The sequence below is a fragment of the Phyllobates terribilis genome, unplaced genomic scaffold (assembly GCF_046119375.1).
Source record: "Phyllobates terribilis strain yellow unplaced genomic scaffold, ASM4611937v1 Scaffold_5__5_contigs__length_657084704, whole genome shotgun sequence".
In the NCBI taxonomy this organism is placed as follows: domain Eukaryota; kingdom Metazoa; phylum Chordata; class Amphibia; order Anura; family Dendrobatidae; genus Phyllobates; species Phyllobates terribilis.
Window position 1 is genome coordinate 414464246 of NW_027362765.1, and position 27927 is coordinate 414492172.

At 46.3% G+C, this 27927-nt stretch overlaps 1 long non-coding RNA gene across 1 annotated transcript; it reads right to left on the reverse strand.

Moving 5' to 3' along the window:
- Positions 1 to 1939: 1939 nt before the first annotated feature.
- On the reverse strand, positions 1940 to 27663 carry LOC141271240 (uncharacterized). The gene is made up of 3 exons (XR_012321870.1): positions 27552 to 27663; positions 2355 to 2423; positions 1940 to 1999 (listed from the first exon to the last, which is right to left on the reverse strand). It is a non-coding gene; the product is annotated as an uncharacterized lncRNA (long non-coding RNA).
- Between the last annotated feature and the right edge of the window lie 264 nt (positions 27664 to 27927).

Below are 27927 nucleotides of genomic sequence, written 5' to 3' on the forward strand. Positions count from 1 at the left end.
AAGGCAACTGATCAGGAGGCCCTATACCCGCTCACTGGGGAGAGAGTCCAAAAGTGTGCCCTTCGCCTGGAGTACCCTGGACCGTGCCTGCAACATCACCAGTAAAGGTACTGAAGCTTACCCCCGTGTGAGTGTCCGTCTTTCCTCCGGGACCATCCTGCCGTCTCCCCCCTGCACCACCATCCATTATACCCCACGCTGCCCTGGAGCTAGCTCTACCTGTGGAGAGCCACACCATCCCTGCTGCCGTAACACCAGCTCCAGAGGACTGCTCCGCAGCGGCGGCACCCCTTAGCCGCATTCCACAGGTGGCGTCACGAACTTTCTAAATCCCCTATATCTCCCCATTTTTACTGAACGCCCTGGGTCACGGACTGGGTCAGCCCCCGTGATATCCCCCAGCAACCAGAGGCCCGGCTGCCGAGTGCCCCATGGCCCAGGGGGCGCGTCATGACAATTTGTTAAAAAGAAAAAAAACAATTAAACTTAGCATCACAAAATCATGAGAAATGTCTTCCTTGGGCTTAGAGACCAAGAGGAGACAATCGTAAAGCATTACTGATATAAAAATAAAAACTAAAAACACTTTGGATTTCCAATTCACACAGCAAAGTCTTATGCACAGAGCCTGTAAAGCTCCGTAGTAAAGAGACAAGATTTCTTTACCTCTATAAACACAGAGTTTAATTCTACATGCCATGGTCTTTAGAATAACCTTCATATACCCCCTATGGTCAGGTCTCCCTACCTATGAGACCTGTGTAGCAGGGTTGGACTGGCCCACCAGACAACTGTAGAATCCTCCGGTGGGCCCTGGCTTCTCCATCAGGAGAGTTCATAGTGCAAATCTTGCAGCTCCTACGAGGCTCTTGAGTGAGGGATGGGCCCTCAGAATCAAATCCTCTGGTGGACCCAATGTTTGACACTGTGTGTAGGATTGGCATTTGCACCACTTGGTTGACCCTTGCTCGGTTTAATAGTATGGAAGGGCTTGTACAGAGCTCATCATTCAGAGAACTGGTAGAACTGCAGCAGCTAAACAGTGTTTTATCAAAACTGCAGGAAGCAGTCCAGTAAGTGATACATCACTGGAATCAGGGTCTCTGTCCCTACATCATGCTGCTCTTAGATTACATAGCAAAAAACTTGTGATCGATTCCCTTTAATGCAAAACTTTACGCAAAGGATACAGATTTGAATTTTGGTCAGTAACATGGTGTCTAAGGGGTAACGTTTCTCCTTGTGGAGAGAGACAAGCCAGGTTTGGCATGTCAGAGTGAGGAGACTTATAAGCCTGGGAAATTAAATATGAGAAACATTACCCCTTAGACCCCAGTCCAGAGCCTCTCACCTAGCCAAATCAGATCTCATACTTTACTCTGATGAGGGGACAACACCCCAAAACACTGTGTCTGCAAATTCAGATTCTAGTTTGGCTTTTATCCTAAGTCATATTGCAAAGCTCATTAAAGGATCGATATTGACTTTTAGGATCGCTGCTTCCAATAGTTGGCGCTAGAGTTCTAGTCCTCTTCCTCTCTGAAGAGACAATTGCATGGTTAGTAACATGAAACTCCATAACTTTCAGAAATAGTAATTACCTGAATGCCGCCATCTACTGTCCTCCAGGGTTGACAACTTTATTTTTTATCTTTTCTAAACAGCTTTTCAAAAAATCACGGACAGATAACATTTTTTACGGAAACATTAAATGACCATAATAAATCATTAGATTATAAGTGATACAGGTCTACAGACCATTATCTGCTTTCATGGTGAACTGTAAAAGGGGTGATAAATGCAGTCAAAAAAATATATGCAAGTTTCTACAGCTTAAAAAAAAAATCACAAGCATGTCAATTTTTTTTTTTAATGGACTTCATCGCTAATGTGTAAAAGTTTTCACAGTGACATAAACACAGTAGTATCTTACCAGTCTCATAGTAATAGTAGATTTTCACGATGGCTGATTTCAGATCCTTGACTTCGCTATCTTGTTCTATAAAAAATGAAAGTTTGACAGAATCTCATCCCAACTACGAAGAAGAATGAAGAAGCTGTCAACTTATGATGAAGGGCGGTTGCCAGAAACGCCTCAGATTTTAAGGTCTCACCAGAAGTGGTTCATGTTTTAATGGATTTAAAATAAAGACTGATTCTTTTACATTATTCGAGTTTGGATGTGCTGAATTCCTACTACTTTTTTTCTGAAATTGCTAAGCTGCACCAGCAGAATTCCAAGCACCCACAGTCATTCATCACTTATCCTCAATCCAGTTATTGCATCCAAGTTGGATGATGAGCTCTCTTTTTTCTTTTTCTATAATTAGTAAATGTCTTGTGCGTGATCTAACCTCGTCCAGATGCAGTGTCACCATATCGTCCTGGATGTCACTTCTCTTTTAGGATTTCTTCTTTTCCAACTGTGAAGAAAAAAAGCATTGGATATGAATTCACATTATGGTTAAAGATTATGACACAGATTTATCAATGCGCTCAGATTATAAGACCGTGCAAACCTTACTAGACAGTCTTTTGCCAGATTTATCATAGTGGTTCATGCTGTGAATCAATCAAGTGGATTTTTTGACTGCCTAGTCCTAGTTTACGTCACTTAACCCCTTAAGCCCCGGAGCATTTTTCGTTTTTGCATTTTTGTTTTTGCTCCCCTTGTTCCCAGAGCCATAGCGTTTTTATTTTTTGGTCAATATGGCCATGTGAGGGCTTATTTTTTGCGGGATGAGTTGTACTTTTCAACGCCATTACTAGTTTTACCATATCCTGTACGGGAAAACGGGAAAAAAATTCCAAGTGCGGTAAAATTGCAAAAAAAGTGCAATACCACAGTTGTTTTTTATTTATTTTTTTTACCACGTTCACTGAATGCTAAAACTGACCTGCCCTTCTCATTCTACAGGTCATTACGAGTTCATAGACACCAACCAAACATGTATAGGTTCTTTTATATTTAAGTGGTGAAAAAAAATTCCAAAATTTGGTAAAAAAAAAAATAAAAAAATAGCGCCATTTTCTAAGACCCGTAGCGTCTCCATTTTTCGTGATCTGGGGCTGGTTGATGGCTTATTTTTTGCGCACCAGGCTGACGTTTTTATTGATAACATTTGGGGTAGATCCGATGTTTTGATCGCCCGTTATTGCATTTTATTGCAATTTTGCGGCGACCAAAAAACGTAATTCTGGTGTTTAGAATTTTTTTGTCGTTACGCCGTTTACCGATCGGATTAATTCTTTTTTTATATTGATAGATCGGGCGATTCTGAACGCGGCGATACCAAATATGTGTATGTGGGGTTTTTCTTTTTATATTTTATTTTGAATGGGGCGAAAGGGGGGTGATTTAAACTTTTATATTTTTTTATTTTTTTTTATATTTTTAAAAACTTTTTTTTTAACTTTTTGCATGCTTCTATAGTCTCCATAGGAGACTAGAAGCAGCAACTATCCGATTGCCTCTGCTACATACAGGGGACGAGCAGGTCCCCTGCATGCAGCAGAAATGGTCCTGTGCTATGAGCGCCGACCACTAGGTGGCGCTCATAACAACAAGATCATGACAACCACAGGCGTCTGTGGCAGACCCTGGGTTGTCATGCCCACCCATGGTGACCCGCGATCACGTGACGGGGTCGCCGGTGGGCGGGGCTTATGACGCGCTACCCGGAAGCGCGCGTTAAATGCTGCTGTCGGAGATTGACAGCGGCATTTAACATGTTAACAGCCGCGGGTGGATCGCGATTCCACTCGTGTCTGTTGCGGGCACATGTCAGCTGTAAGAATCAGCTGACATGTGCTCCGTTCAGTGAGGGCTCAGCGCAGCAGCCCTCACTGAACGGGCAGTACGCAAATATGCGTACTAATACGTCCCCGGTAAGTAAGGGGTTAATTATTAGCTAGCTTACTTTGTGCTATACATTTTACAAATATACTCATATGTATTGTGACAGAGTCACTGGTATGATATATGAGGGGAGGTATGTGTCACGCAGGTTGCTAGCCTGTGTAAACTGAAACCAATAAACTTTCTGCCAGCATGGTTAGATTCTGCCAGCAAGGTTAGATTTTAGAAAGGCAGATTTTAAGAGACTCAGAAAGAGAATAGGAGGGATCCAATGGCTGGATGTCCTTAAGGACAAAAATGTCCAGGAAGGATGGGAAATTTTTAAAAATGAGATTCTCAAAGCACAATCGTTAACAATCCCGAAAAGTAGGAAGAATGGGAAGCATTTAAGGAAACCAGGATGGATGAACACAGAACTTAAACACATGCTAAAAAGAAAGAAAGAAATGTTTATTAAATGGAAAGAGGGAGACATATCTAAAGAAGATTATAATGCAGTCTGCAGATCCTGCAGGGCACGTATCAGGTTAGCTAAAGCTGACAATGAATTAAGGCTTGCAAGAGATGTCAAAAGCAATAAAAAAGGATTTTGGGGGTATGTCAAAAGTAAAAGAAAAGTCAAAGATGCTATAGGATTTTTACAGGATGAAAATGGAGAAATGGTAAGAGAGGATGTTGAGAAGGCCGAACTTTTTAATTCCTATTTTGCATCTGTTTTCTCTCAGAAAGAAAATGTAACATCAACTGATCTTCACTGTCCTTTTAAAGGAATAGAGGAATCCAAGTTATCTGTAAACAGAAAGATTGTGAGGGAATATTTAGCTAACATAAATGAGTTCAAGTCTCCAGGTCCAGATGAATTACACCCCAGAGTACTGAAGGAGATCGTAGAAGAAATTTTAGAACCACTCTCCATAATCTTTGAAAATTCTTGGAGAACAGGAGAAGTCCCAGAAGACTGGAGAAGAGCAAATGTTGTTCCTATCTTCAAAAAGGGGAAGAAGGTGGACCCAGGGAACTATAGGCCGGTGAGTCTGACTTCTATACCAGGAAAGATATTTGAACAAATTATTAAACAACATGTATGTAAGTACATGGATAAGAATGAAGTGATTAACCAGAGTCAGCATGGGTTTGTAACTAACAAGTCATGTCAGACTAACTTAATTTCCTTCTATGACAGAATCACTGACTGGGTGGATCAGGGAAATGCTGTAGATATAGTATATCTTGACTTCAGCAAAGCATTTGACAAAGTATCTCACACCATCCTTATTGAAAAAATGACCAAGTATGCAATGGACCAGGCAACTGTTAGGTGGATTCATAACTGGCTTAGTGATCGGACTCAAAGGGTGGTTGTAAATGGCTTCACATCCAGCTGGATGAATGTCTCAAGTGGGGTACCACAGGGCTCCGTCCTGGGACCTGTATTGTTCAACATCTTTATCAATGATTTAGATGAAGGAATTGAGGGTAAACTGATTAAATTTGCTGATGACACAAAGCTAGGAGGGATAGCTAATACTAGAGAAGAGAGAGAGAGGATTCAAAAAGACCTAAATAAACTGGAGCAGTGGGCAGCAACCAACAGAATGGTTTTTAACAGGGAAAAATGCAAAGTACTACATCTGGGCAATAAAAATGAAAAAAGCATATACAGAATGGGAGGAATAGAGCTAAGCAACAGTACATGTGAAAAAGACTTAGGTATACTAATAGATCATAGACTGAACATGAGTCAACAGTGTGATGCAGCAGCAAAAAAGGCAAATACAATTCTGGGATGTATTAACAGAAGCATACAGTCTAGATCACGTGAAGTCATTATCGGTCTTTACTCCTCTTTGGTCAGACCTCATCTGGAATACTGTGTACAGTTTTGGGCACCACATTTTAAAAAAGACATAGACAAACTGGAGCAAGTTCAGAGAAGAGCGACCAGAATGGTGACTGGTCTGCAAACCATGTCCTATGAGGAACGGTTGCAGGATTTGGGAATGTTTAGCTTGCAAAAAAGAAGACTGAGAGGAGACTTAATAGCTGTCTACAAATATGTCAAGGGCTGTCACATTGTAGAAGGATCATCTTTATTCTCATTTGCACAAGGAAAGACTAGAAGCAATGGGATGAAACTAAATGGGAGGAGACACAGATTAGATATTAGAAAAAACTTTTTGACAGTTAGGGTGATTAATGAGTGGAACAGGCTGCCACGAGAGGTGGTGAGTTCCCCTTCAATGGACGTCTTCAAACAGAGGCTGGACAGACATCTGTCTGAGATGATCTAGTGAATCCTGCTTTGAGCAGGGGGTTGGACCAGATGACCCAGGAGGTCCCTTCCAACTCTACCATTCTATGATTCTATGATTCTATGTTATTTGCTGGGGGTTAACTCTTTTAAAGGGTGTGGCTTTATGGGAATGACATAAAGATGGGAGGGAAGTCATTCCCCATACCTCCACACCAGGGTGTGGCTGAGCAACGTTTAAATGTTCAGTCCTGTTTTTTTTTCTCCGTTGTAGTTTGGAGAGGCAAGGTCTCCAGACTGGGAGAGCTTCAGCTCAGGACAGAGCTGAAGGCTTGGACTACAACCTGTGTGGGCGAATCCTATTCACATATGGACTCTGCTATCATTTAATCTTTTGTTTTGTCGTTTTTCCGGTAAGACTGTGTTTATTTTGCTGGGTGGCAGTGCTTTATGCCATTTAATAAAGCACGCAGAGAAAACCTGGGTTCCTGAGTCTACTTCTGGAAGCGGCCGAGTGAGTCGTCTTACCACAGTTGGTGGAGAATGCGGGCTAGATTCCAGGAACACGTGTACCTGCTACAGAGACCAGTGGATGTCTTGGGTGAAGCCTGCCAGCCATCAGGAGATGTCCAGCAGCATGGAAGAGTTAATTAAGCACCTGGTGCAGAGTCAGCAGTGCATGCAGCAGCAGCACTTGCTGAGCCAGCAGAGCACTTGCAGAGCCATCAGAGCATGCTGCAGCAGCACCGTGAGCAGCTACAGCAGCAACTAGAAACCACTAAGCTGCTGATACAAGAGGTTCAGCTCCAGAAACACCAGCAACAGGATCAGCATCGCCAACAGCAACAGCAGATCGAGTTACTTGCAGAGTTGATGCGTGGCAAGGCGACGGCTCCGACAAGTCCAGGTGATGACGCATACGTCAGGAAGACAGTAAGGAGAGCGTTACAGAAGATGACCCCAGGGGATGATGTTGAGGTGTTCCTTACTGTTTTTGAGAGGGTGGTGAAACGGGAGAAATTGCCACTGGAGCAGTGGGCGGAAGTTCTGGAGCTATATTTGACTGGGGAGCCGCAGAAGGCTTATTACTTTCTGACTTTACAGGAAGCAAAGGAATACGCCAAATTAAAAACCGAAATATTGGCAGGCTCACGAGTCACTACAGTGGGTATGGAAAGTATTCAGACCCCTTTAAATTTTTCACTCTTTGTTTCATTGCAGCCATTTGGTAAATTCTAAAAAGTTCTTTTTTTTTCTCATTAAAGGACTCTCTGCACCCCATCTTGACTGAAAAAAAACAGAAATGTAGAAATTTTTGCAAATTTATTAAAAAAGAAAAACAGAAATATCACATGATCATAAGTATTCAGACCTGTTGCTCAGTATTGAGTAGAAGCACCCTTTTGAGCTAGTGTAAGGTGCCCCAGCGAGGTAGTCGTGGGCGAGCTGTAGCCCCCTCTCGCTATGGCACCCTACAGACAATACGTGTCCTCCCTCTGAAGTGTGGCTGTGTATGTAGTGCTCTTCACTTACTTCAAGCCATCCGATCGCGGCTGTCTACAGGCAATATTATTCTGGGACCAGGGCAGCAATAATTTCAGAGGACACGAGGTTCTTAACCAGAACTTGGACTTTACTTGGGGAAGAGGAATATATACAATATTTACAGTCAGATATAATGGATAAGGCCCGACAGGCAATCATCTCTCTCACAGGCGCTGTTAACTGCTTCAGCCCTGGTTCCCTCTTTAAGCGGAGCATCTCTGTGGCTATAATTCCTGGCCCAAGAGACTCCTCTGTATTGACAGTGACCAGATCCGATATCTCTCCCCCACGTCTTAGCTTGGAGTCCTATTTAGCTTCCTCTGCTTCCTGCAGACTAGAAGTGCCCCGTGTCCTCACTACGCTTTGATGAGTTTCTCCGGCGAGCGAACAGGACTCGTGCTCTTGTGTGGGGAGAATTGCGCACTGGGATCTCACTGTCTGAGGGTTCGGAGCTCCCGTCTACCCTAGCAGCCACTATAGTCAGGCTGTCTGATCAACTTGAGGCCTCAACTCGTACTGAAGAATCACTTCCTGATTCTGGAAACAAAACAGAGACTTTCCTAATATGCCCACCCTCAGTGAGCTGTCATCACAGAACTTTAACCCATCACTGTCTATAACTTTGCTGGCAGACTCAACCTGACATCTGCACCCAGAACAGTGGCATCTTGTGGCTGTTTTCAGGTACTACAGCCCAGAAGGAATTTTACCAGGAACAAGCTTTATATCTCTCTAGGCTTGATAAGGCACTAAGTTCCCCCCTCTACTCTACTAACTGGACCACTAAAGCTAACCCCCTTAGCTTGGTCTACGGCAGAGAGGGAGGTCTGACCTCAGGGACACTTCCTTTAACTATCTCAGTAGGAAGGGAAGGCTACGCCCTTCCCCACTATTACACTAGTACAGCCATGAGTCTTCTTGGGAATGATGCAACAAGTTTTTCACACCTGGATTTGGGGATCCTCTGCCATTCTTCCTTGCAGATCCTCTCCAGTTCCATCAGGTTGGATGGTGAACGTTGGTGGACAGCCATTTTCAGGTCTCTCCAGAGATGCTCAATTGGGTGTAGGCCAGGGCTCTGGCTGGGCCTGTCAAGAATGGTCACAGAGTTGTTCTGAAGCCACTCCTTTGTCATTTTAGCTGTGTGCTTAGGGTCATTGTCTTGTTGGAAGGTGAACCTTCAGCCATGTCTGAGGTCCAGAGCACTTTGGAAGAGATTTTCATCCAGGATATCTCTGTACTTGGCAGCATTCATATTTCCTTCAATTGCAACCAGTCGTCCTGTCCCTGCAGCTGAAAAACACCCCCATAGCATGATCCTGCCACCACTATGTTTCACTGTTGGGATTGTATTAGGCAGGTGATGAGCAGTGCCTGGTTTTCTCCACACATATCGCTTGGAGTTATGACCAAAAAGTTCTATCTTCGTCTCATCAAACCAGAGAATGTTATTTCTCATAGTCTGGAAGTCCTTCATGTGTTTTTGAGCAAACTCTATGCGGGCTTTCATATGTCTTGCACTGAGGAAAGGCTTCCATCGGGCCACTCTGCCATAAAGGCCCGACAGGTGGAGGGCTGCAGTGATAGTTGACTCTGTGGAACTTTCTCCCATCTCCCTACTGCATCTCTGGAGCTCAGCCACATTGATCTTGGGGTTCTTCTTTACCTCTCTCACCAAGGCTCTTCTCCCACGATTGCTCAGTTTGGCTGGACAGCCAGGTCTAGGAAGACTTCTGGTGGCCCCAAACGTCTTCCATTTAAGGATTATGGAGGCTACTGTGCTCTTAGGAGTAGAGATGAGCGTTGTTCGACTAGAACTGTTCGCCAATCTCAAATTCGAGCTGTTTTGGGCGGTGTTCGAGTTGTTCGACGAACCCGAACGATTTGCAAAAAATTCGGCTGTTCGAGGTTATGTTCGATAACTGTTCGTGCACCAAAAGCGTGTCCTGCATGTCTGGCGCTATTTAGAGCACCAATCATGCAGGGATTGTCTGCCACTCACTGTAATGCCACAGCCATGGTGGTTGTGGCATTACAGTGATTGCCCAAATCGATGGGAACAGTGCTCACAGTGAAACATGAAAAGCAGCAATTCAGCAGCGGCATACACCGGTACCCGACAATTTAGAACCGAAAGAATAGAGCTTCACACATAGATTAGATAGATAGAAACAGGTCAGTCACATATATACGAAGTACAGTGAAAGTGCTGCTTACTGTACTTGTCATTTAGTGTAAAGGATTTATCAAAAAAAATAATAGTGTTTTCATGCACCGTCTCTTTAAAAAAGCCGGCCGGCATTTCAGCATCTGTACCCGACAATTTAGATTAGAAGGAATAGAGAATCACACATAGATTAGATAGATAGAAACATGTCAGTCACATATATAAGAAGTACAGTGACAGTGTTGCTTACTGTACTTGTCATTTAGTGTAAAGGATTTATTAAAAAAAATAATAGTGTTTTCATGCACCGTCTCTTTAAAAAAGCCGGCCGGCAATTCAGCATCTGTACCCGACAATTTATAACAGACAGAATAGAGCTTCACACATAGATTAGATAGATAGAAACATGTCAGTCACATATATATGAAGTACAGTGATAGTGTTGGTTACTGTACTTGTCATTTAGTATTAAAATAAAGGATTTATTATTAAAAAAATTGGCGTGGGGTTCCCCTTAATTTTAGGCTCTAGCGGAGGTTAAGCAGACAGCTGGGGCAGATGTTTGAAGCCTGGGAAGGGGGTAATACCCACGGAGCTTCCCAGGCTACTAATATGAGCCCCCAGCTGAATACATAGCCTTTACTAGCTATTAAAATGGGGGACCCCCCCAAAAAATGACGTGGGGTCCCCCCTAATTTAATAGCTAGCAAAGGCTAGGCAGACAGCTGGGGGCTGATATTAATAGCCCAGGAAGGGAGCCATGAATATTGGCCCCCTCCCAGGCTAGAAACACCAGCCGTCAGCCGCCCCAGAAATGGCGCATTCATAGGATGCGCCAATTCTGGCACTTAGCCTCGCTCTTCCCACTGCCCTGTAGCGGTGGCAGTGGGGTAATAGGGTTGGGGTTGATGTCAGCTTATAATGCCAGCTGACATCAAGCCCAGGTTAGTAATGGAGAGGCGTCTATAAGACACCCCCATTACTAACCCCATAGTCAAAGTTAAAAAAAACACAAACACCCAGAATAAAGTCCTTTAATTGAAATAAAGACACATTCCTTTATTGTTCTAAATTAAACCATACTTACCATCACGCCCATTCCAGCTGAAGCCAATGATCTCCTGCAATAAAAGAAAAATAATAAAGCAACCTCATCCTTACCTTTCCATGGTTCCCACGACAGCTTCAGCTCTGCTACATCGAGATGACAGGCTGGACCGCAGCAGAACGCTGCCATCCAGCCTGTCATCCCGCAGACACTGAGAAGCGCAGGCATGCTTGCGCTCTGCAGTGTCTGGCTGTGACGGCATAAAGATGAGCCGAGGTCATGTCCAATGAACTCGGCTCACCTCATGCACGTCACTGACAGCGTAGGAGAATTTTCACGCTGAAGTGCTGAGTGCAGGAGAATTCTCCCACGCTGTCAGTGACGTGCATGAGGTGCGCCGAGTTCATTGGACATGAGCTTGTCTCATCTTTATGCCGTCACAGCCAGACACTGAGGAGCGCAAGCATGCCTGCGCTTCTGAGTGTCCGCGGGATGACAGGCTGGATGGCAGCGTTCTGCTGCGGTCCAGCCTGTCATCTCGATGTAGCAGAGCTGAAGCTGTCGTGGGAACCATGGAAAGGTAAGGATGAGGTTGCTTTATTATTTTTCTTTTATTGCAGGAGATCGTTGGCTTCAGCTGGAATGGGCGTGACGGTAAGTATGGTTTAATTTAGAACAATAAAGAATTGTGTCTTTATTTCAATTAAAGGACTTTATTCTGGGTGTTGTGTTTTTTTAAATACTTTACTAGAAATTCATGGTGGTCATGTCTAATATTGGCGTGACCCCATGAATTTCGGGCTTAGGGCCAGCTGATAATGCCAAGCTGGCCTTAACCCCTTTATTACCCAGTGAGCCACCGCACCAGGGCCCTGGATGAGTTGGGTACAGCGCCAGAAGATGGCGCTTCTATGAACGCGCCATTTTCTGGGGCGGCTGCGGACTGCAATTTGCAGCGGGTGGGGCCCAGAAAGCTTGGGCCTCCCTGCGCTGCAGATTCCAGCTCCCAGCTGCCTAGTTGTACCTGGCTGGACACAAAAACAGGGCGAAGCCCCACGCATTTTTTTTTTTAATTATTTCATGAAATTCATGGAATAATTAAGAAAAAAAGGGCTTCCCTATATTGTTGTGTCCAACCAGGTACAAATAGGCAGCTGGTGGTTGGGGGCAGCCCGTCCCTGCCTGCTGTACCTAGCTGGACACAAATATAGGGCGAAGCCCCACGTCAATTTTTTTTTAATTATTTCATGAAATAATTTTTTTAAAAAAGGGCTTCCCTATATTGTTGTGTCTGGCCAGGTACAAATAGGCAGCTGGTGGTTGGGGGCAGCCCGTTCCTGCCTGCTGTCCCTGACTGGACACAAATATAGGGCGAAGCCCCACGTCAATTTTTTTTAAATTATTTCAGGAAATTCATGAAATAATGAAAAAAAAATTGATGTGGGGCTTCGCCCTATATTTGTGTCCAGTCAGGTACAGCAGGCAGGAACGGGCTGCTCCCAACCACCAGCTGCCTATTTGTACCTAGCCGGACACAACAATATAGGGAAGCTCTTTTTTTCTTAATTATTCCATGAATTTCATGAATTTAAAAAAAAAATACGTGGAGCTTCGCCCTATTTTTGTGTCCAGCCAGGTACAACTAGGCAGCTGGGGGCTGGAATCTGCAGCGCAGGGAGGCCCAAGCTTTCTGCCCCCCCCCGGTGCAAATTGCAGTCCGTAGCCGCCCCGGAAAATGGCGCGTTCATAGAAGCGCCATCTTCTGGCGCTGTACCCAACTCATCCAGGGCCCTGGTGCGGTGGCTCACTGGGTAATAAAGGGGTTAAGGCCAGCTTGGCATTATCAGCTGGCCCTAAGCCCGAAATTCATGGGGTCACGCCAATATTAGACATGACCACCATGAATTTCTAGTAAAGTATTTAAAAAAAACACAAACACCCAGAAAAAAGTCCTTTAATTGAAATAAACACACAATTCTTTATTGTTCTAAATTAAACCATACTTACCGTCACGCCCATTCCAGGTGAAGCCAATGATCTCCTGCAATAAAAGTAAAATAATAAAGCAACATCATCCTTACCTTTCCATGGCTCCCACGACAGCTTCAGCTCTGCTACATCGAGATGACAGGCTGGACCGCAGCAGAACGCTCCATCCAGCCTGTCATCCCGCAGACACTGAGAAGCACAGGCTTGCTTGCGCTACTCAGTGTCTGGCTGTGACGGCATTCAGATGAGCCGAGGTCATGTCCAATGAACTTGGCTCACCTCATGCACGTCATTGACAGCGTGGGAAAATTCTCACGCTGAAGCGCTGAGTGCAGGAGAATTTTCCCACGCTGTCAGTGACGTACATGAGGTGAGCCGAGTTCATTGTCGGCTCATCTGGATGCCGTCACAGTCAGACACTGAGGAGCGCAAGCATGCCTGCGCTTCTCAGTGTCTGCGGGATGACAGGCTGGATGGCAGCGTTCTGCTGCGGTCCAGCCTGTCATCTCGATGTAGCAGAGCTGAAGCTGTCCTGGGAACCATGGAAAGGTAAGGATGAGGTTGCTTTATTATTTTTCTTTTATTGCAGGAGATCGTTGGCTTCAGCTGGAATGGGCGTGGTGGTAAGTATGGTTTAATTTAGAACAATAAAGAATTGTGTCTTTATTTCAATTAAAGGACTTTATTCTGGGTGTTTGTGTTTTTTTTAAACTTTGACTATGGGGTTAGTAATGGGGGTGTCTTATAGACGCCTCTCCATTACTAACCTGGGCTTGATGTCAGCTGGCATTATAAGCTGACATCAACCCCAACCCTATTACCCCCTGCCACCGCACCAGGGCAGCGTGGAAGAGCGAGGCTAAGTGCCAGAATTGGCGCATCTTATGGATGCGCCATTTCTGGGGCGGCTGACGGCTGGTGTTTCTAGCCTGGGAGGGGGCCAATATTCATGGCTCCCTTCCTGGGCTATTAATATCAGCCCCCAGCTGTCTGCCTAGCCTTTGCTAGCTATTAAATTAGGGGGCACCCCACGTCATTTTTTTGGGGGGGGTCCTCCATTTTAATAGCTAGTAAAGGCTAGGTATTCAGCTGGGGGCTGATATTAGTAGCCTGGGAAGCTCCGTGGGTATTACCCTCTTCCCAGGCTTCAAACATCTGCCCCAGCCGTCTGCTTAACCTCCGCTAGAGACTAAAATTACGGGGAACCCCACGCCAATTTTTTTTAATAATAAATCCTTTATTTTAATACTAAATGACAAGTACAGTAACCAACACTATCACTGTACTTCTTATATATGTGACTGACATGTTTCTATCTATCTAATCTATGTGTGAAGCTCTATTCTGTCTGTTATAAATTGTCGGGTACAGATGCTGAATTGCCGGCCGGCTTTTTTAAAGAGACAGTGCATGAAAACACTATTATTTTTTTTGATAAATCCTTTACACTAAATGACAATTACAGTAAGCAACACTGTCACTGTGCTTCGTATATATGTGGCTGACATGTTTCTATCTAATCTATGTGTGATTCTCTATTCCTTCTATTCTAAATTGTCGGGTACAGATGCTGAATTGCCGGCCGGCTTTTTTAAAGAGACGGTGCATGAAAACACTATTATTTTTTTTAATAAATCCTTTACACTAAATGACAAGTACAGTAAGCAACACTGTCACTGTACTTCATATATATGTGACTGACATGTTTCTATCTATCTAATCTATGTGTGATTCTCTATTCCTTCTATTCTAAATTGTCGGGTACAGATGCTGAATTGCCAGCCGGCTTTTTTAAAGAGACGGTGCATGAAAACACTATTATTTTTTTTGATAAATCCTTTACACTAAATGACAAGTACAGTAAGCAACACTGTCTCAGTACTTCATATATATGTGACTGACATGTTTCTATCTATCTAATCTATGTGTGAAGCTCTATTCTGTCTGTTATAAATTGTCGGGTACCGCTGCTGAATTGCCGGCAGGCTTTTTTAAAGAGACGGTGCACGAAAACACTATTATATTTTTTAATAAATCCTTCACACTAAATGACAAGTACAGTAAGCAACACTGTCACTGTACTTCATATATATGTGACTGACATGTTTCTATCTATCTAATCTATGTGTGATGCTCTATTCCTTCATGTCTAAATTGTCGGGTACCGGTGTATGCCGCTGCTGAATTGCCGGCCGGCTTTTTTAAAGAAAGCGTCTTCTGAGCAGTTTGTCAGCTTTTGAACACCTTTGAAGGTGTTTTCTATGTGTTCCTATGTGTTTTTGTTTGCCTGCCATTGGTTTTAACGGTGTTCGACGGTGTTCTAAGGTGTTCGACGAACAGTTCGACGAACAGTTCCTCGAACATCCCGGTGTTCGACGAACCGAACCGAACCCGAACACTACGGGGGTGGCTCAACACTACTTAGGAGCCTTGAGTAATGCAGAAATTCTTTTGTAACCTTGACCAGATCTGTGCCTTGCCACAATTCTGTCTCTGAGCTCCTTGGGCAGTTCCTTTGAGCTCATGATTCTCATTTGGTCTGACATGCACTGTGAACTTTGAGGCCTTATATAGACAGGTGTGTGCCTTTCCAAATCAAGTCCTATCAGTTTAATTAAACACAGCTGGACTCCAATGAAGGGGTAGAACCATCTCAAGGAGGATCAGAAGGAAATAGACAGCATGTGACTTAAATATGAGTGTCTGAGAAAAGGGTCTGAATACCTATGACCATCTGATATTTCTGTTTTTCTTTTTAAATAAATTTGCAAAACTTTCTACATTTCTGTTTTTTTTCAGTCAAGATAGGGTGCAGAGTGTACTTTAATGATAAAAAAATGAACTTTTTAGAATTTACCAAATGGCTGCAATGAAACAAAGAGTGAAAAATTTTAAGGAATCTGAATACTTTCCGTACCCACTGTATGTCTGTCAGAGCACAAAGGGTTCACCACTGGGAGTATGCTGGTGACAAGCCTCCACGCTCACAGATGTTTGACTTGTTACATCTTGTACAGATATGGCTGCAGCCAGAGTCTTCCTCTCCTGCCCAGATGGTTGAGAGTGTGGTGATGATGGACAGGTTCATCCATTCCCTACCCAGGCTTTTGCAGACCTGGGTTGCCCAGGGCGACCCTCGGAATGCAGACGACCTCGTAGGTTTGGTAGAGAGATACCAAGTGGTCAGAAAATCCCTGGGTAAACCCGACATAGCCACCTCCCCTTACTGGAGTGCCCAAAAGAGGGTGGGTTCACCACAGAAGGGGTTTAGAGACACAACTAGTGGGCGTTCCACTTCTACTGAAGGGGCTGCAAGGACTGTTGTGAAGGATGTGATCTGTTGGTGATGTCGCAATCTGGTGTCATACGTCTGCTGAGCCAATGGACTGCTGCCTAGGCAGATGATGTTCATACTGTAACATACCTGGCGGCGTCCTTGCATGGTGGTCCATCTCCCACTGTGCAAGAGCGCGCACTTGATCTCCAGTCCAGAATGTCTCTCTGGCTTCCCTCCATGCTGTCTGTTTGTGTCTGTTTCTGCTGCTTAAGGGCGGCGCCCGATCACTTCCTGCTTTTTGTACCTGCTGTGGGTCACACCCCTTGTGCGTCCTCAGCCTATTGCTGTCTGTCACCTGGTATATAGCTCAGCTGCTCCCATCTATCCCTGCCTGAGCATAGTGTTTCATTCAGTGTGTGCTTTCACTCTGAAGGTGCCAGGTCCCGTTCTTTGTCTCCTGCCTTGCGGTATCAGTTCCCGTGTCTGAACTGAGTCCTGTCTATGTCTCCTGCCTTGCGGTATCAGTTCCCGTGTCTGAGCTGAGTCCTGTCTTTGTCTCCTGCCTTGTGGTATCAGTTCCCGTGTCTGAACTGAGTCCTGTCTGTGTACTCTTGCCTGCTGCCTTTCCTGGAGGCTGTATTTCCAGGCCTGTCTGAACACGCTCCTAGCCTGTTCCTCCCGCCTTCTAGGGGCCGATTACCTAGATCCATTCCTGTATCTTGTCTGTCCTGTCTGAACACGCTCCTTGCCTGTTCGTCCTGCCTCTCTGGGGGCCGATTACCCAGACCTGCTCCTGTATCTTGTCTGTCCTGTCTGAACACGCTCCTTGCCTGTTCGTCCCGCCTCTCTGGGGGCCGTATTCCCAGACCCGCTCCTGTGTCCCGCTCCTGTGTCGGTCTCCTCCGTATACTCAGTTCCAGTCTGTACTCTCTCCTATCTTTCATCTGTCTTTTCTCTATGTCCGTTCCTTTCCTTTTTCTGCAGAGTCTGAACTCGTACCTAACTCCTGCCTGTTGTCTCTGTACTCCCGTTTGTGAGTTTGTGGTCCACTCGCTACTTCACTGCAAGTACCCTGTGGGTGTCTGGCTCTGCCTTTCCCTTCCTGTCTGTTCCGTGTGAACAGAGCCCTGTCCCCCCTACTCAGCCTTGCCTGCTCTGACTCCTTTGCTCACTGCTCCGGCGGTTCTAGCCTGCTCTGACTCCTTTGCTCACCGCTCCGGCGGTTCTAGTCTGCTCTGACTCCTTTGCTCACCGCTCCGGCGGTTCTAGTCTGCTCTGACTCCTTTGCTCACCGCTCCGGCGGTTCTAGTCTGCTCTGACTCCTTTGCTTACCGCTCTGGCGGTTCTAGCCTGCTCTGACTCCTTTGCTCGCTGCTCCGGCAGCCTTGCTCCGCTCTGACCCTTTTGCTCGCTGCTCCGGCAGTCTCGCTCCACTCTTGCTCACCGCTCCAGGCGGCCTCGTCCTGCTTTACTCTTGCTCACTGCTCCAGCAGTCTCGCTCAGCTCTGATCCTTTGTTCACTGCTCCTGGCGGCCTTGTCCTGCTCTACTCTTGCTCACCGCTACAGGTGGCCTTGTCCTGCCCTGTTCTCGCTCACCTCTCTGGGCGGCCTCACTCTGCTGTGTTTGTCCGCCACATCTGTGGTTCTGTTCCTGAGTCCCAGTGTGTACTGGGTCCTATCCCGCCAGTGTCCCTACCTGCTAGTGCCTCCCTGTCTGCACTCTAGCTGTGCTTGCCTGTACCCCTCTGCCTGTATTGTTCCTGAGTCCCAGTGTGTACTGGGTCCTATCCCGCCTGTGTTCCTACCTGCTAGTGCCTCCCTGTCTGCACTCTAGCTGTGCTTGCCTGTACCCCCCTGCCTGCATACCCGCCTGCCTGCATACCAGTCGTGCCTGCCTATACCCACCAGTCTGTGTGCCAGCCTACCAGTCTGTTCCTGTATTCCCCTGTGTGGGTCAACAGCCGTGTCTGGGGTCTGTCCTGGAGTAGCACCTGGTCCCTCTGCTCGGTTCCTCCTTGGTGCACTGGCGTCGTATGCCGTCGTGCGACCCTGGTCGTATCGGGTGAATACCTAGTTACGCCCCTCCAGGCATTCACTCTCCGGCACGGTCCAGTGGAATCACTACAATCACACGCACACGCCGCTCAGCCCGGGCGTGTGCATAACAGCATGCTCAGGCCATGGTTCCCGTTGAGCCCCACGGCCTTCGCTCTCTGAGAAGTTTTCCAGCGAATACATGCATTAAAATAAATAAATAAAATTTTTTTTCCTTAGCTGAGTTCCAGGCGAATTACGCACCGTCCAGATGGATCTATCAGCTCTCGTTCCTGCGGATCCGCCACGTTACTATGGGGATCCAAGACAGTGTCGTGCATTTGTGGAGCAATGCATGCTACACTTTAAGGCCTACCCTCTCTATTTTCCTTCCGATTGGGCTAAAGTGGCCTTTATGATTGACTACCTAGCGGGTGATGCCTTGAAATGGGTCACCCCCCTATGGGAAGCATGGGATCCTGTCGTCCTTGACCTGCAGGCCTTCCTGGTGGCCTTTCGTATGGTCTTCGAGGACCCTAACCCTGAAGCCCCTGCTGAAGCTTCACTTCCCAATATCCCGGAGCAGCCCCGATGGGTAATGTGTGTGGGTAGCGCAATAGTCCTCCAGCCCAATGAGACTACTGCCCACCCAGAATGCTCACAGGGTGACTACGCTTTCCGGAATACTTCTCCCAACCTCAAGAGGCAGTCCAGACGTGCTAGACGTAGAGGCAAGCCGTCACGCCAGGGTCTGTCCTCCCTGAGACCTCCTGACCCCAACCTTGAAGTCCCTACTGAAGCTTCATCTCCCTGTATCCCGGAGAAGCCCCAATGGGTAATGTGCGTGGGTAGTGCACCAGTTCTCCTGCCCGAAGAGACTTCTGCCCATCCAGACTCCACACAGGAGAACTTCCTGCACCCGGCATCAGATGCTTCACCCACTTTAACCGGTGTGCATGTCCAAGGATGCTCCAAAGCTGTGGTTACCTCAGAGTCTGTGCACCTCTACTACCTGGTGGAGGACCCCCTGTTGCCTCCTGAATCCTCCGGGATACCACTCGATGACAAATGGAGAGAGACTTCTCTACACCCGGTACTCAATACTTTGTCCGCTTCGTCCTGTGAGCCTGACAATGGGTACCCCAAAGTGGTAGTTACCCCCGAGTCTCTACACCCCTCCGACCAGGCGGAGGACCTCCAGTTGTCTCCTGAACCCTTCGGGGTGCTACCTGGTAGCGAAAGGACAGAGACTCTCCTATACTCTGTACCTGATACCTCGCTCGCTTCGTCCAGTGAGTCCAACCTAGTGTACTCCGAAGCAGAGGTTACTCCCGAGTCTCTACACCCCTCCGACCAGGCGGAGGACCTCCAGTTGTCTCCAGAACCCTTCGGGGTGCTACCTGGTAGCGAAAGGACAGAGACTCTCCTATACTCTGTACCTGATACCTCGCTCGCTTCGTCCACTGAGTCCAACCTAGTGTACTCCGAAGCAGTGGTTACTCCCGAGTCTCTACACCCCTCCGACCAGGCGGAGGACCTCCAGTTGTCTCCAGAACCCTTCTGGGTGCCACCTGGTGGTGAATGGACAGAGACTTTCCTATATCCTAGATCTGATACCTCGCTTGCTTCGTCCAGTGAGTCCGACCTAGTGTACTCTGAAACAGGGGTTACCCGTGAGTCTCTACACCCTTCTGACCAGGCGGAGGACCGCCAGTTGTCTCCAGAACCCTTCGGGGTGCCACCTGGTGGTGAATGGACAGAGACTTTCCTATACTCGGTACCCGATACCTCGCCTGCTTCGTCCAGTGAGTCCGACCTAGTGTACTCTGAAGCAGATGTTTTCTCTGAGCCTCTGCACTCTTCTGACCCGGCGGAGGACCTCCAGTTGTTTCCTGAATCCTCCGGGGTACCACCAGATAACAAAGAGACAGTGACTTTTCCTCATTATGTACCTGATAACCCGTCTATTTCTTCCTGTGAGCTTGACAAGATGTACCTCGAAGCAGAGATTACCCCCAAGTCTCTGTCCCCCTCCAACCCGGTGAAGGACTTCCAGTTGTCTCCTGTACCCTCTGGGGTGCCACCTGAAAATATGTGGAGAGAGACTTCCTTGTGTGCTGTTCCTGGTACTCCACCCGTTTCGTCTGTTGCTGAGGATGGCTGGATAGGAGGTAGCATCCTAGCTAACCAGATGAGATCAGTTTTTCCTGTGGACAGTGGAAGTGATCTCCTTGAAGTGAACGACTGGTCCTCGAATTCCCTGCGGAAGATTCTGGCAGGCCTGAAGAAGAGGGGGCGTAAGGGGGGGGTACTGTAACATACCTGGCGGCGTCCTTGCATGGTGGTCCATCTCCCACTGTGCAAGAGCGCGCACTTGATCTCCAGTCCAGAATGTCTCTCTGGCTTCCCTCCATGCTGTCTGTTTGTGTCTGTTTCTGCTGCTTAAGGGCGGCGCCCGATCACTTCCTGCTTTTTGTACCTGCTGTGGGTCACACCCCTTGTGCGTCCTCAGCCTATTGCTGTCTGTCACCTGGTATATAGCTCAGCTGCTCCCATCTATCCCTGCCTGAGCATAGTGTTTCATTCAGTGTGTGCTTTCACTCTGAAGGTGCCAGGTCCCATTCTTTGTCTCCTGTCTTGCGGTATCAGTTCCCGTGTCTGAACTGAGTCCTGTCTATGTCTCCTGCCTTGCGGTATCAGTTCCCGTGTCTGAGCTGAGTCCTGTCTTTGTCTCCTGCCTTGTGGTATTAGTTCCCGTGTCTGAACTGAGTCCTGTCTGTGTACTCTTGCCTGCTGCCTTTCCTGGAGGCTGTATTTCCAGGCCTGTCTGAACACGCTCCTAGCCTGTTCCTCCCGCCTTCTAGGGGCCGATTACCTAGATCCGTTCCTGTATCTTGTCTGTCCTGTCTGAACACGCTCCTTGCCTGTTCGTCCTGCCTCTCTGGGGGCCGATTACCCAGACCTGCTCCTGTATCTTGTCTGTCCTGTCTGAACACGCTCCTTGCCTGTTCGTCCCGCCTCTCTGGGGGCCGTATCCCCAGACCCGCTCCTGTGTCCCGCTCCTGTGTCGGTCTCCTCCGTACACTCAGTTCCAGTCTGTACTCTCTCCTATCTTTCATCTGTCTTTTCTCTATGTCCGTTCCTTTCCTTTTTCTGCAGAGTCTGAACTCGTACCTAACTCCTGCCTGTTGTCTCTGTACTCCCATTTGTGAGTTTGTGGTCCACTCGCTACTTCACTGCAAGTACCCTGTGGGTGTCTGGCTCTGCCTTTCCCTTCCTGTCTGTTCCGTGTGAACAGAGCCCTGTCCCCCCTACTCAGCCTTGCCTGCTCTGACTCCTTTGCTCACTGCTCCGGCGGTTCTAGCCTGCTCTGACTCCTTTGCTCACCGCTCCGGCGGTTCTAGTCTGCTCTGACTCCTTTGCTCACCGCTCCGGCGATTCTAGTCTGCTCTGACTCCTTTGCTTACCGCTCTGGCGGTTCTAGCCTGCTCTGACTCCTTTGCTCGCTGCTCCGGCAGCCTTGCTCCGCTCTGACCCTTTTGCTCGCTGCTCCGGCAGTCTCGCTCCACTCTTGCTCACCGCTCCAGGTGGCCTCGTCCTGCTTTACTCATGCTCACTGCTCCAGCAGTCTCGCTCAGCTCTGATCCTTTGTTCACTGCTCCTGGCGGCCTTGTCCTGCTCTACTCTTGCTCACCGCTACAGGTGGCCTTGTCCTGCCCTGTTCTCGCTCACCTCTCTGGGCGGCCTCACTCTGCTGTGTTTGTCCGCCACATCTGTGGTTCTGTTCCTGAGTCCCAGTGTGTACTGGGTCCTATCCCGCCAGTGTCCCTACCTGCTAGTGCCTCCCTGTCTGCACTCTAGCTGTGCTTGCCTGTACCCCTCTGCCTGTATTGTTCCTGAGTCCCAGTGTGTACTGGGTCCTATCCCGCCTGTGTTCCTACCTGCTAGTGCCTTCCTGTCTGCACTCTAGCTGTGCTTGCCTGTACCCCCCTGCCTGCATACCCGCCTGCCTGCATACCAGTCGTGCCTGCCTATACCCACCAGTCTGTGTGCCAGCCTACCAGTCTGTTCCTGTATTCCCCTGTATGGGTCAACAGCCGTGTCCGGGGTCTGTCCTGGAGTAGCACCTGGTCCCTCTGCTCGGTTCCTCCTTAGTGCACTGGCGTCGTATGCTGTCGTGCGACCCTGGTCGGATCGGGTGAATACCTAGTTAAGCCCCTCCAGGCATTCACTCTCTGGCACGGTCCAGTGGAATTACTACAATCACACGCACACGCCGCTCAGCCCGGGCGTGTGCATAACACATACTATGGTTACCCAGTCTGCAGTGTGGACTGTCAACCCGGCGAGAGCCCGCAGGCGTGTTCCATGCCTGTTAATGGAGTGATGGTCCTGGGGCTGTTGGACTCCGGGAGTCTGGTGACCTTGATCAGTGCCACCCTTCCCCACCAGCTGAACCCTGCTAGATCTGTGGGTGTCTGCTGCATACATGGGGATGCCAAGAACTACCCAGTGGACAGAGTGACAGTCGGAACAGACTGTGGCGCCCAATCCCATGAGGTCGGGGTGGTCAAGGACCTGGTACATTCCGTCATATTGGGGCCCAATTTTCCCTTGTTCTGGGATTTGTGGGGGAAGGTATCCAGACTCAGTCACGGGGACAAAAGCCAGGACCCTAGAGAAATACCCCGGTCGACATCGGAAGTGGATGAGTTTCCACTGTGTGTCCTTGTCGGTGAGGAGGACGAGACTGTGACTGAAAAGGCTGACCTCCCTGAATTAGAGGTGCCCGGAGAGAACTTTGGGGCAGCTCAAGTTCGGGACTTGACCTTGAAAGGGGCATGGGGCAATGTTACGGTTTGTAATGGTGTAGCCCAAGAGCGGAGGTGGACACCAGGTACCCACACTTTGCAGTTGAGGGGGAGCTTTTATACATGGTAACCAAACTGAAAGGTGAAGAGGTAGTGGAACAGCTGTTAGTTCCAGGGCCATACCGTCGGAGGGTATTAGACATGGCCCACTCACATATTCTGGGAGGAAACCTAGGGGTTGAAAAACTCAGGAGAGAATAGTGAGGAGGTTTTATTGGCCAGGATGTTACCAGGAGATCTTAAACTATTGTAGGTTCTGCCCCCCTGACAGATAACCGCGCCCACCTCCCACTTCCATAGTCCCTTAGTTCCTCTACCTGTGATAGAAGTTCCCTTTGAGAGGATTGCCATGGACCTCATCGGTCCCTTAGTTAAATAGACCCGGGGCCATCAATACATCTTGGTCGTCATGGACTATTCGACCCGGTATCCCAAAGCGGTACCTTTAAGGAACTCGTCCAGTGGGAGCATAGCCCAGGAACTTGTCCACATCTTTGCCAGGACCAGCCTGCTGAAGAAAATCCTTATGGACCAAGGAACCCCATTCATGAGCAAGGTGATGAAGGATCTGTGTAAAGTGCTTCATATTACCCAGCTGCGAACCTCAGTTTACCATCCTCAAACCGATGGCCTGGTGGAGCGCTTTATTAAGACCTTGAAAGAGATGCTCAAAAAGGTCGTCGAGAAGGATGGTCGAGACTGGGACTACCTGCTTCCGTTTCTACTTATCTCCGTCAGAGAAGTTCCCCAAGCCTCCACTGGCTTCTCTCTGTTCAAGCTTCTATATGCCCGGCATCCAAGGGGTCTCCTAGACATCACCATGGAAACCAGGGAGGCCGAGGTCACGCCGCACCGGAGCATCATCGAACATGTTGCCCAGTTACAGGAGAGAATGGCGAAAGTGATGTCCATCATGAAGGAACATCTCCTCCTGGCGCAAGAAGCCCAGGCAAGGGTGTATAACCGGTCGGCAAGGAGAAGACAGTTCTAGCCTGGGGATTGCGCTCTGATTCTCATTCCCACTGTCAAAAGTAAGTTCCTGGCCAAGTGGCAAGGCCCGTATGAGGTGGTGGAGAAACTCAGTGAAGTGAACTACCGAGTCCACCAGCCTGGCCGAAGAAAGCCGCACCAAGTATACCATGTGAACTTGCTCAAGCCGTGGCAGAACCGGGATCCTGTGGAAACTCCTTGCCTGGGGGCCGCTCCCGAAGGCAAGGTGGAAGAGGTCACTATAGCAGAGACTCTATCCTCAGCCCAGAAGCAACAGTGTTGAGAACTACTACAGTGGAATTGGGAGCTGTTCTTAGAGCTGCCGGGGCATACTCAGGTGGTAGAGCATGACGTGCTAACAAAACCACATGTAAGAGTGAATCTGAAGCCGTATCGGACTCCGGAAGAACGCCGGTAGGTGATCTCAGCCTAGGTGAAAAGGATGCTAGGCACCCTTGAAATTGTTCCAGAAAATGAAGCATTTATCCCAAAAAATTATTGAAATAACACATTTTGTTATACACGTGTTTATTTTCTTTGCGTATTGGAACAACACAAAAAAGCAGAAAAAAAGACAAATTGGGCATAATTTCACACAATGCCCCCAAAATTGATTGGACAAAATTGTTGCCACCTTTCCAAAATTGTGGGTAAACAACTTTGTTTCAAGCATTTAATGCTTGTTCAAACTCACCTGTGGCAAGTATCAGGTGTGAGCAATATGAAAATCACACCTGAGACCAGATAAAAAGGGGAGATGTTGACTCATTCTTTGCATTGTGTGTCTGTGTGTGTCACACTAAGCATGGAGAACAGAAAGAGGAGAAGAGAACTGTCTGAGGACTTGAGAACCAAAATTGTTGACAAATATGAACAATCTCAAGGTTAAAAGTCCATCTCCAGAGATCTTGATGTTCTTTTTCTACGGTGCACTTCATAATCAAGAAGTTTACAACCCATGGCACTGTAGCTAATCTGTTTGGATGTGGAAGGGAGAGAAAAAATAAAGAAAGGTTGCAATACAGGATAGTCCAGATAGTGGATAAACCGTCCCAATCAAGTTCCAAAGAAATTCAATCTGTCCTGCAGCTCAGGGTGCTTTAGTGTCAGCGCAAGCTATTCATAGACATTTAATGAAACGCTATGGCAGGAGACCCAGAAGGACCCCACTGCTAACACAGAGACATAAAAAAGCTAGACTGAAGTTTGCCAAAATGTACGTGAGTAAGCCAAAATCCTTCTGGAAAATCTTCTTGTGGACAGATGAGACCAATATAGTGCATTTTGGTAAACTACACCATTCTACTGTTTACTGAAAACGGAATGAGATCTACAAAGAAAAGAGCACAGTACTTACAGTCAAATATAGTGGAGGTTCTAAGATGTTTTGGGGTTGTTTTGCTTCCTCTGGCATTGGGTGCCTTGACTGTATGCAAAGCATAATGAAATCTGAAGGTTACCAAAGGATTTTAGGTCACAATGTAGTGTCCAGTGTCAGAAAGTTGGGTTTGCACCTAAGTCATTGGTCTTCCAGCAGGACAATGACCCCAAACATACTTCAAGAACCACTCAGAAATTAATGGAAACAAAGCACTGGAGAGTTCTGAAGTGGCAGCAATGAGTCTGGATCTAATTCCCATTGAACACCAGCGGAGAGATCTTAAAATTGCTGTTGGGAGAAGGCGTCTTCAAATATGAGAGACCTGGAGCAGTTTGCAAAAGAAGTGTGGTCAAAAATTCCAGATGAAAGGTTTAAGAAACTTATGATGGGAAGTGATTGAATGTAGTTATTTATCCCAAAGGGCATGCAACAAATATTAAGTGGAAGGTGCCAACAATTTTGTCCTGCCAATTTTGGGGTTTTGTGTGAAACCCCAAAATTTGCCATTTTTTCTCTGCTTTTTTGTGTTGTTCTAATACACACAAAGGAAATAAATGTGCATAACAAAACAAGTGTAATTGAAATAATTTTCTGGGAGAAAAACTTAATTTTCTAGGACAATTTCAAGGTTGCCAACACTTTACCTGCTTCAGCCATCATCTTCACTAGGTCTTTTGCTTTTGTCCTTGGGTTGATATGCACATGTCAGACCAAAGCACGTTCATCTCTGGTACACAGAACCCTTCTCCTTCCTTAGTGGTATGATGGCTGGACATTCCCATCTTGTTTGTACTTGCGTATAATTGTTTGTACAGTTGAATGAGGCACCTTCAGGTATCTTGAAATTGTACCCAAGGATGAGCCAAACTTGTGCCAGTCCACATTCTCTTCCTGATATCTTGGCTGATTTCTTTAGACTTTCCCATTATGCTACACAAAGAAGCAGTGTGTTTCAGATGTGCACTAAAATACATCCACAGGTGTGTCTCTAATTAACTCAGATGTTGCCAGAGAACCTATCAGAAGCTTCCAAATACATGACATCATCATATGGGCAGTCCAGAATTGTTTAAAGGTACAGCAATCTTAGCGTATGTAAACCTTTGACTTTGAAGTAAGTAATAAAAATGCCTTAAAACATTATCTCTCTCTCACTATTCTGGCATTTGGCAAATATTCAAAATTATGGTAATCCTAATTGACCTAAAACGGCAAAGATTTATTCTGATTTCATATCAGATATTGAGAAAAACATGCATATGTGTCTTTTTATATAGTGTATGTAAACTTCTGGTTTCAACTATATCTATCTATCTATCTGTATATATATAGTGGGACGTAAAAAGTGAAAACAAAAGTAAAATTAGATGTGTAAAAAAGTTAAATAAAATGGCGCACACAAATCACAAATCATTTTGCCACTAAAAACGCAGCGTTTGTGATAAAACAAAATAAAAAAGTACACATAATTGGCATTGCTGCATTCGGAATGACCTGATCTATAAAACTGGCACGTTATTTAATCCTTACTGGGAATACTGTAAAAAATATAATTTAAACACACATCAAAAATTCCGCTTTTTCATCCTGCTGCCATAACAAAAAGCAATTTAAAAGTCATATGTAAAAAAAATAGTATTAATAAAAACGCAAAATCGTTCCGCAAATAACAAGTTCTAATATAGCTCATTCGGATAAAAAACAAAAAAATTACAGCTGTCAGAGTATAATGATGCAAAAACAAATTAATTTTTGTGAAATATTGTTTTTAGTCTGTAAAAGCAGCAAAGCATAAAAAAACTATATAAATCTGGTATCGCTGTAACCGTACTTACCCGAAGAACAAATCGCACTTATCATGTTTAGCTCATAGTAAACGATGCAATAAAAAAAAAAGATTAAAACAATTACTGAATTGCTAGTTTTTGTTTATTATGTATCTGAAAAATCCGAATAAAAAGCAATCAAAAAGTGATATGTGCTCCAAAATGGTACCAAAAAAAATCTTCAACTCTTCACTTAAAACATAAGCCCTAAAACAGCTCTATTTGCCAAACAATAAAAAAGTTACAAGTATCAGAATGTGGTGACTAAATAACTATTCAAAAGAAAACAAACATTTTTACTGTGTGCCATACCCCCAGGAAGAAGCTCACGTGAAACGTGCGTTGGGGTTTTCACTCCCCTGCATCCACAGACCTCACACAGGTATTTTCTCTTGCATATACTTATGCTCTCTTACCACGCGATAATATTGGTTATATGAGTCACTGGTGTCCTTGATGACAGCCCCATACCTTACATACTGTATACTCATGCATTTGACCTTTATTCAATTTTATTTCTATGTATTTAACCTTTATTCTATTTAACCTTTATTCTATCCTTAAAAATGCAGTAGTAATTATTATTATTATTTTTTGGGCTGTTTAGTATTACCATTACCTCATGTATTCTATAGTTTATTGCTTGAGGTAATCACCTGATTCACAGACTTTATATATTGCCTTGTAG